Source organism: Sceloporus undulatus, chromosome 2 (genome assembly GCF_019175285.1).
Source record: "Sceloporus undulatus isolate JIND9_A2432 ecotype Alabama chromosome 2, SceUnd_v1.1, whole genome shotgun sequence".
Classification (NCBI taxonomy): domain Eukaryota; kingdom Metazoa; phylum Chordata; class Lepidosauria; order Squamata; family Phrynosomatidae; genus Sceloporus; species Sceloporus undulatus.
Window position 1 is genome coordinate 179,795,096 of NC_056523.1, and position 11,332 is coordinate 179,806,427.

Consider the following 11,332-nt stretch of genomic DNA (forward strand, 5'->3'; position numbering starts at 1 on the left):
GATTCCGATGACAAGGACAAATAGAGCTGACTAACCAGTAGGACTCAAGCCCATGGAATTCCCACCATCAGGGAACTGGGGTAGCACTATGGAGCCCACCTACACAAGAATGCAGCCCAGCCCTCACTAACCTTATGTGTTGGATAACATCTCCCATCATTCCTGCATTTGGGGATGGTGGGAGTTCATGCCTATCAAATTAGAAAATTCTAGTACATACTACTGAAGGGGAGGAATCCCACTGTGCAAAGCCTACCTCCTCCTCTCCCTCTTTTTCCTCTCTTAGGCACAGTTTTTTACTCATCTTTCCCTTTGCACAGTGGAGGAAATTGTTCCTGGACTTTGCTGGGGGATGGGATGCTTTGCCCTGTCTCCTGCCTCCTCACCCCTCCATCCCTCTTCCACTTCTGCAAAGATCCATAGTTCAATGCCAAGGCAAGCTTGTGTCAGTGGAAGCGCAGGAATCTTGACTTCATGAACATGCCACTAATAAAGTGGCCTTACCACTTGCTCACGCACACACATTCCAGAGTCCCTGGGAAAAGCAATTGCAATCTGTCCAGCAGCTATCTGCTTCGGTTCAGAGTTAATGAGCCAGGCCTGGGCTCCTAAGTCATCCTGCCACCTCTACTGATTCTTCTTGATTACTGTAATGAAACGGTCAAAGGGTTATTAAACAACTTGCTCTTGATCTAGGAACATGGCACCACTATCACGGCATCACGCCACACCTCTGCCTGGCCCCGTAATAAAACAAGCTTGGCAGTGATGCATCACCCACACATCCATCTACCCACCCATCCTCCCACCCATCCCCTGGTTGCTACACTATCTGTCCTGGTTATGAATCCCACGGCCAGAAAGTGCCAACACCTAAGTGTTGGAGGGAGAGAGATGTACACACACACACACACACCACAGTGTTAGTCAAGACAGATGGTGGGTGGTCAAGCTCTTTCCTTCCCCATTCCCTAAATTCCCAGCACAGCCAGGCCGAACAGCCAGTGCAGATAGAATACTATAGGACTTAAGCCTGGCAGACATGGGTTCAAACTCACTCTTATGCCTGAAGCTCATTGAATGACCTTGAGTCAGTCATCCACTTACAGTATTATTACCTCTAGGGCTCCCAAAGAACCGGTTTGGTGTAGTGGTTTGTGGTTGGACTACAGATCTGAAGAGTAGGCTTTGAATTCCCGCTCAGCCATGGAAACTGACTTGGTAACCTTGGGCAAATCACACTGTCTCAGCCTCAGAAGAAGGCAAAGGCAAAGGCAAATCACTTCTGAACAAGTCTTCTCAAGAAAACCTTAGGGTTGTCTTAAGTCAGAAAGAACTTGAAGACACCCAGGCCCCATTCCCACTGGTGGGTTTGCTCCTGAAGGAACTGGGAAGATTCGGGGGGGGGGGCTCCCAAATCTCTCCATTAGTAAGTGCTCACTACAAGAAGAGGGGCATTTTAACCCGAATGTCTTCTTCAGAAATCGGGGTTTACCATGAAGGCGCCAGTTGTCAATCAAGCGATCGTCATAGGTGACGTTTGCAGCACTCATTGGGGAATCAGAAGTGTGCTTTCCCCCCTCCTTTTTTTTAAAGAGCCAGGCACAAAATGCACCAAAATGTGCACCTTTTGTCAAATTTAAAAACCTCGTGTGTGTGTGTGTGTGTGTGTGTGTGTGTGTGTGTTGTGGGCATTTGGGTCAGTGCAGGTTATGATCTGCCCTTGGCCCCATTTTCAACCCCAAAATGCAAGCTAATGCATCCTGTATCCCCCACTCCTTGCCACCCCAGAATGCCTCTTACACTAATAATAATAATAATAATAATAATAAATTCCTCACCTCAGAAATGCCAGAAAAGGATGCAATTGCCATGCATTCTTTTTTGCTTTTAAAAGCAATTCAGGGCTACCCCTGAATTCCTTAGAGACAGTAGCAAAAGCATGTATCATTTTGCCAATTTGCCAAATAGAGCAACAAATGTAACATTCGAATTGTTGCATTCATTTGAAAGTCTTGCCCTTTGCAACATTTTCCCTTTGCTGGAAGCCAGCAAATGAAAGTGAAAGGGAACAAGCAGCTAACCACGTTCTATCCATCTATATATCTGCCTCGAGAAAAAAAGCATGCACATATTTTGTCAAAAATAATTTTAAAAAATAAAAAGGGGGGGGGAGGTGCCTGATGGGAGCTCCATTCGTGCCCTGCCTTTGACCTAACCTGACCTGACCCTTTTCCTCCTGCTAGAGGAGCTTTGCCATTGCCTTCCACTGAGGCTGAGAGAGAGTTGCCTGTCAATTCCAACTGACCCATGGAATCAATTGAGAATAAAAGGGAAATGCAGCGCAGGCATTCTGACTGTAGCAGCCGCATATAACACTAATAATAATAATAATAATAATAATAATCCAGGAGCAAGAGGAAATGAAATTAGCATTTCCTCTTGCTCCTGCTGCAGCCTGATTTCCCTACATCCCCCAGCTTAGCCCCGCAGCCCAATTTCCCTTGGCAATCCTCCTCCTCCTCCTTTTTCCTTCAGACCCTCCCCTCCTCTGAGCTGCCCTGGCTCCTTCATCCTCCTCCTCCTGCTCCATTATAGGCCCCATTCATACTGGGGTAAAAGACATGGAGGGAACTGGGATGATCCGGATGCCCCTCCCCCGAATCGCTCCGTTAGCAAGTGCCCACTACAAATTGAAATCGAATGCATTTTGACAGAAATCGAATGCATTCTGTAGATTGGCCGCTGCCAATCAAGCTATCGTCATGGTGACGTTTGCAGGGCATCGGGGAAAGTCTCCTCCCTTTTTAAAGAGCCAGGCACAGGGCTTTCAGCGGCTGAAGCAGGGAGAGAGATGCCCCCCTCTCTCTCTCTCTCTCTCTCTCTCTCTCTCTCTCTCTCTTTTTTTTTAAACCCCTGGGTGTTTTTGGTTTAGCTATTTCCCTCTGCCCCGCCCAAGATGGGGGTTTCCTATGGGGTTGCTGTGTTTTTTTTATGCTTTTAAAAGCAACATTAGCTTTCCCTTTGCTTCCCTTGCTGCATCTGCTCAAGAAGAGAAATCATTCGCATGTTCGCTCAAAAAAAATAGTTAAAAATGTAACATCGATTGTTTGCAACATTTGTAGCTTCCCCCTCTGCAAAAAGCAAGGAGATCCAAGGATATAAAGTGCAAGCCTGGCTCCATCTGCCTCTGGAATAGAAACAATGCGCATATTTGCTCAAAAAAATTGTTAAAAATGTAACATTGATTGTTTGCAACATTTGTAGCTTCCCACCCTGCAAAAAGCAAGGAGATCCAAGGATATCCAAGTGCAAGCCTGGCTCCATCTGCCTCTGGAATAGAAACAATGCCTGACATGAGCTCCGTTCATGACCTGATTTTTTCCTCCTGCAAGGGAAGGAATGCCCAGCGAGCAGGGAAAAGAGGCTCCGAATGCCTTCCCTTGCTCCCTTCTTCCCAGGGCTCTTTCCTCCACCCCCTCCCCTCCGATGAGGGGAGGAAATGCCTTGCCCTTTGCCCACCCTCTGACCTAAAATCCCTCCCTCAATTTGCCTCGATCGTGATCGAGGCCAAGTTCTCATTCCCAGGACCCGGGGTTTTTAAAAAGAAATGGTATTTGCGCCGATTTCAAAAGACCTGCGCTAGGGGCCATTTACCACGGAACGGGTGTGCAAGCCCCAGATTCGCTTGTGTGAGATTCGGGGTGAGTAGGAACTTCACGTGATTGAATCGGTTTCAAAACCGATGTTTTTTGTAATGTGAATGAGCCCATAGAATGCCTTCCATGGCTCCCTTCTTCCCACAGCTCCTTCATCCTCATCCTCCTCCATCACTTTCTCCATCCCCCCCACCCTCCCTCTGATAGCCCTTTGCAGCCCTCGTCACCCTGATTTCCCCTTTTGCCTCCTGTCACCCTTTTCATCCAGATTCCCCTTTTTCCTTTGGCTCTTTCCTCCTCCTCCTCCCCTCGGATGAGGGGAGGGAATGCTTTGACCTCTGCCTGCCCTCTGACCTTAATCCCTCCCTGAATTTGCCCCGATCATGATTGAGGGCAAATTCATATTTTGCAGAACCCAGTTCTTTTCAGAAAAGATGGATTTTAGCCCAAATCTTGATACCCTGCCTAAGGGGCATTTCCTTGTGCAAGCTTCGACATGGATTGTGACAGAATCGGGCCCAATATGAACTTCACATGGAAGAATTGATTTCAAAATGGGGTTAAAAGGTAGTATGAATGCCCCCCCCCCCGTAACAATAACAACCAAGGCTTCCAGATCTCAGGGCCCACCTGCTCTTCTGCAGTCCTAAGGGCAAGGTGGAGGAATCTCTGGCTGAGAGCACTGCCTTTAAAAGTATATAGCTTTGTTAGAGCTTTATTGTGTTGTGTATTGTGTTATTGCTCATGTTCTGAACAAGTGAGATTGGTGCTTAATTATATCACTAGAACATATCCTTCATAACACCAGAGCTGATCCCTTGGTCTCAGGTTTTGGCCCCAACGTCTCAGGTCCTAAAATTGTACTAACCTGGCAGCTCTAACTACTTCCCAAGGTCATTGTGCAGACCTTCTGGATATTGTTGGGTTGCAGTTCCATGATTTTTCACTCCTGGCTCTGCTGGTTAGGAAGACTGATAGGAGTACAACAGTATCTGGAAGGCTACATGTTCCCCATTCCCAAATTAGAGTAAGCCTTACATAAACCTGACTGCTTATTTTGAAGGCAAGTTGGGAGGAAAAGTGTCACAGACCCTGATGCCCAACAGAATACTGGTGCCAACAGCAAGTCACAACCCATCAGCACTTCATTCTGGTTTCCTGAGCCTGTGATAAGTGCATTGTATCCCAACTGCAACCCCCTTTTCTTCTCCCTCTCTCTCTCTCTCTCACACACTCAAGTTGCTTCAGCTGAAGTGTGGAACAATTCCAGTAGCTATTAGCCATCAGCCACCAAAAACCATTGTGCAAACAAACTATAGAATGGACTTTCTGGTTTTGTTTCATTTTTTGCCTCCAAGAACACTCTTCCTATAATCTCGAGAATTGTATCATATCTTCCCTAGCTGAAGTTTACAGCAGCCATATTGTTCCTTTACTTTTTCTTCTTGTTCATCATTAAATTCATTATACCAAATCTGTGATCTCCATGTCACTCCATTATCTTCTTACCTGCTTATACCAATAACCCATGTATATTCTATCTTTATGTTATTAAGCTCCAATACTATATCTATAGAAGCATTTAAAGACCACCTTGATTATTTATAGATAAAAATGTAACTATTAACAAGAAGAACAACAATATAAATGACACAGCACATAGAGAGCCCTTTCCATCTTAGCAGTCAGCCTTCAAAGTCTGGCTGAAACGAAAAGGTCTCCACAGGCTCAAACAGACAGGTCAAAAAAAGCTGTTTCGGGTCACTTTGGAGGTATGCTGTTTAAATGATGCACGTGTCCTAAGAGGCCAGAAGCCCCACCAAAGCCATGCTCCAGGCCTAAGGACTGGAGCACAGCTTTGGCGCAGCTTCTTGCCTCTTAAGATGTGTGTGTCATTTAAAGAGCATACCTCCAAAGTGACCCAAAGCAGCTTTACTTTGGCCTGTCTGTTGGGACCCTACGTTCCCATGAAACAAAAGCAAGCACCTATCCAGCCTCTCTAGAAATGGAGTTCCAGAGCCAGGGGGCAGTCACTGAGAGGGCCATCTCCTGTGTTTTTACCAGATATAGTCGTGAAGTTGATGGGACAGAGAATAGCAAATCTCAAGACACAGGAAGGCTTATATGTGCAAACTCTCTCAGCCTCAGGGGATGGCAATGGCAAACCCCCTCTGAAGAAACTCGCCAAGAAACCTCCATGATATGTTCACTTTAAGGTTGCCTTAAGTCAGAAACAACTTGAAAGCACCCAATAACAACATGGTCCTTCAGATAACCTGGACCTCAGCTGTGTGGGTTTTCGTAGAACATACCTAGCACTGCCCAGAAACAGATTGGTAACTCTGACCTGGTAGTACTGGACAACTCTTTGAGAGAACTGAATATCTTACAACTCTTTGGGTAGAAAAATTATTGAAATAATGTTTTTTCTTACTTTTAAACATGTGGTAGTCCAGGGTTTCTTGCTATTGTTTTCCCAAAAGCAACAAAAGCCTTGCTCTTGTTTCAAGCAGTAGCTTGGAAACTCTCAGCAATACAACCATATCCCTGAGTGAGACTGTCCCATGGAAATGAGAATCCATCATTGTTGCTCGAGGCATTTGTGCCACGAATGGAGAGGAGGAGCATGTTCACCCCACTTCCCTTACATTTACAAAAATTATTGGCCCAGATACTTCAGCCAAGCAGTAGTTGTGTGTACATATTTGCTTAGCTCCTTCTTGGCCCAGGATTGTATGAGTCATCCGTTCATCAAACGCTCTTCTGTGACGTATTCCTCCCCAGGATCTATTTGTTGTGTTTAACTGCAGATGGGGAATTTGTTTAGTTTGTGGATCAGGGGGAAAATATTCATCTCATTTGCAATATACACAAAATGTGGTCTAGAAATATTTTTGATTTCCCTTATGATGACATCCCACAAACTTTATCTGCCCACTTTTATCCGAACCACTTCACATGGAGCCTATCAGAAAAGACCTCATTGAAAAATGGAGAGGGAAAATGGAGGGGGGAGTAGCAAGACTGGAAGTGAGGAGTCACCTGTAACCTTGCATCCCAGGACAGAGCGACCTTCTGAACACACTTGTGACCTAGGCACTGTAAGGGAGACATAACACTGGGGCCCGTTTATACCATACAATTATAGTGTGCTGATCTCACTTTAACAGCATTTTGTGTAATCCTGGGATTTTTTGGTTTGTTCAGAGCACCAAAAGAGGTGTTTTGGCTGAGAATTATAAATGCCCCTCCTTCAGTCCCAGGATTCTGAAGAATGTTGCCATGGCAGTTAAAGTGGAATCATAGTGCTGTAATTTTACAGTGTATAAGGCCCCCTCAATTCTGAAGCAGCAGGGTTCCATAGGATGAAGCCCTGGCAGTAGCTAAAGTGGCATCACAGTGCTATGATTCTCTCTTAACCAGAATTCTGAAATACTCCAAATAACAAAACTTTTTTCATAGGTGGCCGAGATAGTGACACCTTTGGTTTCTGATGGTTCAGTGTTACACGAACTTTGTTTCATGTGTAAAATTATACAAAATATTGTATAAAATTACCTTCAGGTTATGTGTATAAGGAGTATAAGATACAAATGAATTTTATGTTTAGACTTGGGCCCCATCTCCAAGATATCTCATTATGTACATGCAGTGATTCCAGGACCTTCGTGGATACCAAAATCCATGGATGCTCAAATCCCATTAAATACAATGACACAGTAAAATAGCATCCCTTAGATAAAATTGTAAATTCAAAGTTTGCTTTTTGGAATTTATGTATACACACACACTTAATATTTTCAAGCCATAGATAGTGGGATCCATGGATAAGGAATCTGTGGATACAGAAGGTCGACTGTATGTGCAAATATGGGTATTCCAAAATCCAAACAAATCCAGAATCCAAAACACTTCTGGTCCCAAGCATTTCAGATAGTGGAGACTCAACCTGTAGTGTGAAAGGGGCTCCAGTTATCTTCTACTCCATCTCAGACCTATCTGTGTGTCTAACAACCAGAGAATGTTTTAAGGCAGGAGTGGAAATTATGTGAGACTCTGGATATTGTTGGATTGCAAGTCCCAGTAGTCAGAGGGCTCTTTAGCAATAAACACTGCACACTGGGACACTTCTGTTAGTTTCACTGCTAAAGTATCTCAGCTTTCTTTTTGCTTAATCAAGGGTTTGTTGTTGTTGTTGTTCAGTGGCTTGGATGGTGAGAATGTGACTTGCTTAGTTAAACCAAAGATTCTCAAATATATCACTGCCCCTCCACCAGGATTAGTTAGTTGGAAAAAAAACTATGTACACTTTGATTTCATTTTGGATAAGTATAATAGTTGGTGACTGCCCATATTTGTTGGAAGTAGCACACGTTATTGCAGTAATATAATGCTGGCTTTTATTTTATGGTGAATAAATCTTGATCTAGACTTTATGTAAATTCAGTAGTCAAGTGAATAGAACATTCTATATGAATACATGCAATTGCTTTGTATTATGTCAGACCATCTTACCTAGTACATTTTATTCCATACATGGCAATTTTATTTTATTTTCCTTCCTTCCTTCCTTCCTTCCTTCCTTTCTTTCTTTCTTTCTTTAAATATCTCTGCCAGATCTATATCTGCAGATTCATGGCAGGGCAGAATCAGAGGAATTAATTTAAAACACAATAAAAAATTTGAACAACTCCGGCATCAAATCAAAATGCAGTATCCTTTGCTTCTCTTGCTATCTAAGGCTAGGGATAGACAAATCTGTCAGTTTCACTTTCTCTGACTTTTTAAAAATTATCAAGTTCTTTCTGTCAAATTTATGAAGGCATTTGCAAATCTTTCAAATACAGTTGAAAGCCCAAGAATTCCAATCCAGACTTTTAAGAGGTAGGAGGCATTTCCTTGGACGAGTGAAATCTGTCAGTTCACTTTTGCTCACACTCATTTTTTTAAAAAAAAGTAATTGAATTTTGATATGTTTGTGCAAATAGTCCAAATGGAAATCTCATCCATCCCCAAATAAGATTCTTTTAACTGTAGACTGAACAGAGTTTGACCACCAATGTGTAAGAAAGATGTTCTGAGCATCTGATCCCTCTCCAGTTGTAATGTGTGATGGAAGAAGTAAAGTTATTATATTGTTCTTCTTTTCCACAGGATGGAAAAACTCCCCACTTAAATAATTAATTAGTTAATTAATATAATTTATATTCCAGCTTTCTATCAGTGGCATCACTAGGAGGGTGTGGGAGATACAGACCATACAGCGTGACACCAGGTTGAGCACAACACACAGGGGAATTGGCATGGCTATTGGCTGACCAAGAAAAGGTGGTTTCTTTCTCACCCAACACCTACACAAGACCCTAAAAAAATCCCTCTTGTTTAGGCTGTAACGCTGCTCCTCTCACTAGTAGTGGCTGCTAGGGGGAGTGCTGCCTTGAGGGTATCTGTAGCCACACCAGACTCTGAAGGCCTGGGGAAGGATGCTGCCTTTGGGGTCTTGCACTGCTGCAGCTGTGCCAGACTCTGAAGGCCTTGGAGGGGAGCTGGAGTTTGCCCCTACCCCACCCCACTCCGGGTGACACCAACCTCAGAGATGCCACTGCTTTCTTCCAATATGGGGCCCAAAGCAGCTGACAACAAGGTTAACAAGGATACAGCTAAAAACGTGACAACATAAAGGTTAAAAACATTTAAGCAACTATCATATTAAAACAACGGCTAACTTGTTTCAGGCGACAGCCAGTGATTTTGCACTGTTATTGCTCAATGTATGTGAAGCTTTTTATGTCTTATTTAAAAATCTAATGTCCATCCCAGATGTGGAGGCATTTGTGAATTCTGGTGAATTCTCCCAAGTGAAACAGCAATGCAATTCTCCTCCATGTGCTCTAGTCAAATCCAGTAAATTCAGCTACTTCCAGCATGGAGGGGGCTGTACTGTATCTAACACTTAGCTGTCAAAGGTGGGGAGGGGGGGGGGGGGGGGAGTGGCAATCTTAATTAGCACTAACATGGTTAGGATTTCCAGCTGAAATAAGTGACTGAGCTCATATGCCTTTAATGGATCTGTAGAAGAGGGAATTTCAGCAGGTGTTGCTGGTTACCTGGTTGCATGACAAATAACATCTGCTGAAATTCCCTCTTCAATACAAACCATCAAAGGGACAGAATCATGTCTTATTTCATCTGGCAACCAAATGTGATTGAATTCACAGGGACTGAAACCTAGGCTTTTAAAGGGTTAAACACTTAGAAGCCTTGGGCTTGGATAAATGAATCTCTCTGTTTTGGCTTCTTCCACATTTATTTATTTTTTTAAAAAAAGATCTCACTTTTTAACACTGTATATGAAGATAAGAACCTAAATAGCCTATCTGTCTTGTAAGCTAAGCACGGTCAGCCATGGTTAGCACTTGGATGGGAGATGGCCAACAAATCCCAGCTGCTATAGGCTACATTCCAGAGGAAGGAACTGGAAAAATCACCCCTGAGTATTCCTTGCCTAAGAAAAACCTAATAAATTCATGGGGTGTCCATAAGTCAACAGGTGACTTGAAGGCATGTGTATGCACAAACAAACATACACACACAGATACTGTATACACTTCGAATTTCTAAATTCTAATTGGAAATGAAGGGTAAGTTTTCACCCATCCTTAGATTCCAGAGGCCAATCTAGAAACCACAAAGAACAAAATATTTTCTTTCACACTGGACTTTGTCAGTCATGTAGACTCAAGTCGACTGACTCAAATTCAAGTTGGACTCAAGTCTTTTCAGTGATTTGACTTGGACTTGACTCAGCAATAAATGATACACTGACTCAACTTGATTCATGATTTGTATATTTTTAGTGAATAACTTGCTAGTGTCACTAACTTTGAGCAGCAGGCAAGATCCGCCCCAAGAGCATGGGATAGGGTTTTTGGGAGGGGAACAGCAAATGCATTAGACAACAGGCTTGAGGCAGAATGTTCCTTCTAAAGCTTTTGACAAACTTTAGAAGGCTCTTACAATGTGCAGCGTGGACAGGCTGCAAGCCTTGCCTCAAGCCTCTGTTCTCCTTAGAGAAACACACCCTGTCTCCTTTTCTTCGGTTAAAAGTTGGCTTCCAGACATCAGACTTAACTTGAAAGTACCTTGCAAGGACTTGAGACTTAAAAGTAGAGACTACTTGACACTTGACTTGTGAATTGGAGAAAAAGATTTGAACACATCACTGGCCTTTGTACAGAACTCCTTCTCCTGTCAGCCTCATTCATGCAGATCAGCTAAAAAGTCCTGGAGACCTTACTGAAAGTTCTTATTCTGGTCCTTCCTTCCTCACCTCAGGGACTCAAAGGGTTGGTGATGGTGGTGGTTTGAATTGCTCTAGCTTTAGTTCTTGGTAAATCCTTCCCCTCAAAGACACAATAAATCCATAGAGCTGCCACCTTTGACCAAGTGAGCAGTACAAATGCTTAATAGATATGTGCAGTTGTTCCTTCAGTTTGGAGATTTATGTGATTTACCACATCATAAGTCTGCCATCCCCCTAATCTTTCATCACACTTCAACACAGCAGCAGTTATGTTTTAATAATATGGCCAAAAGGACAAATGCATTAACATAGGACAAGATAAGGCTATTAAGAATCTTTCCAAATCAGGATAGGATTTAACACCCACTGA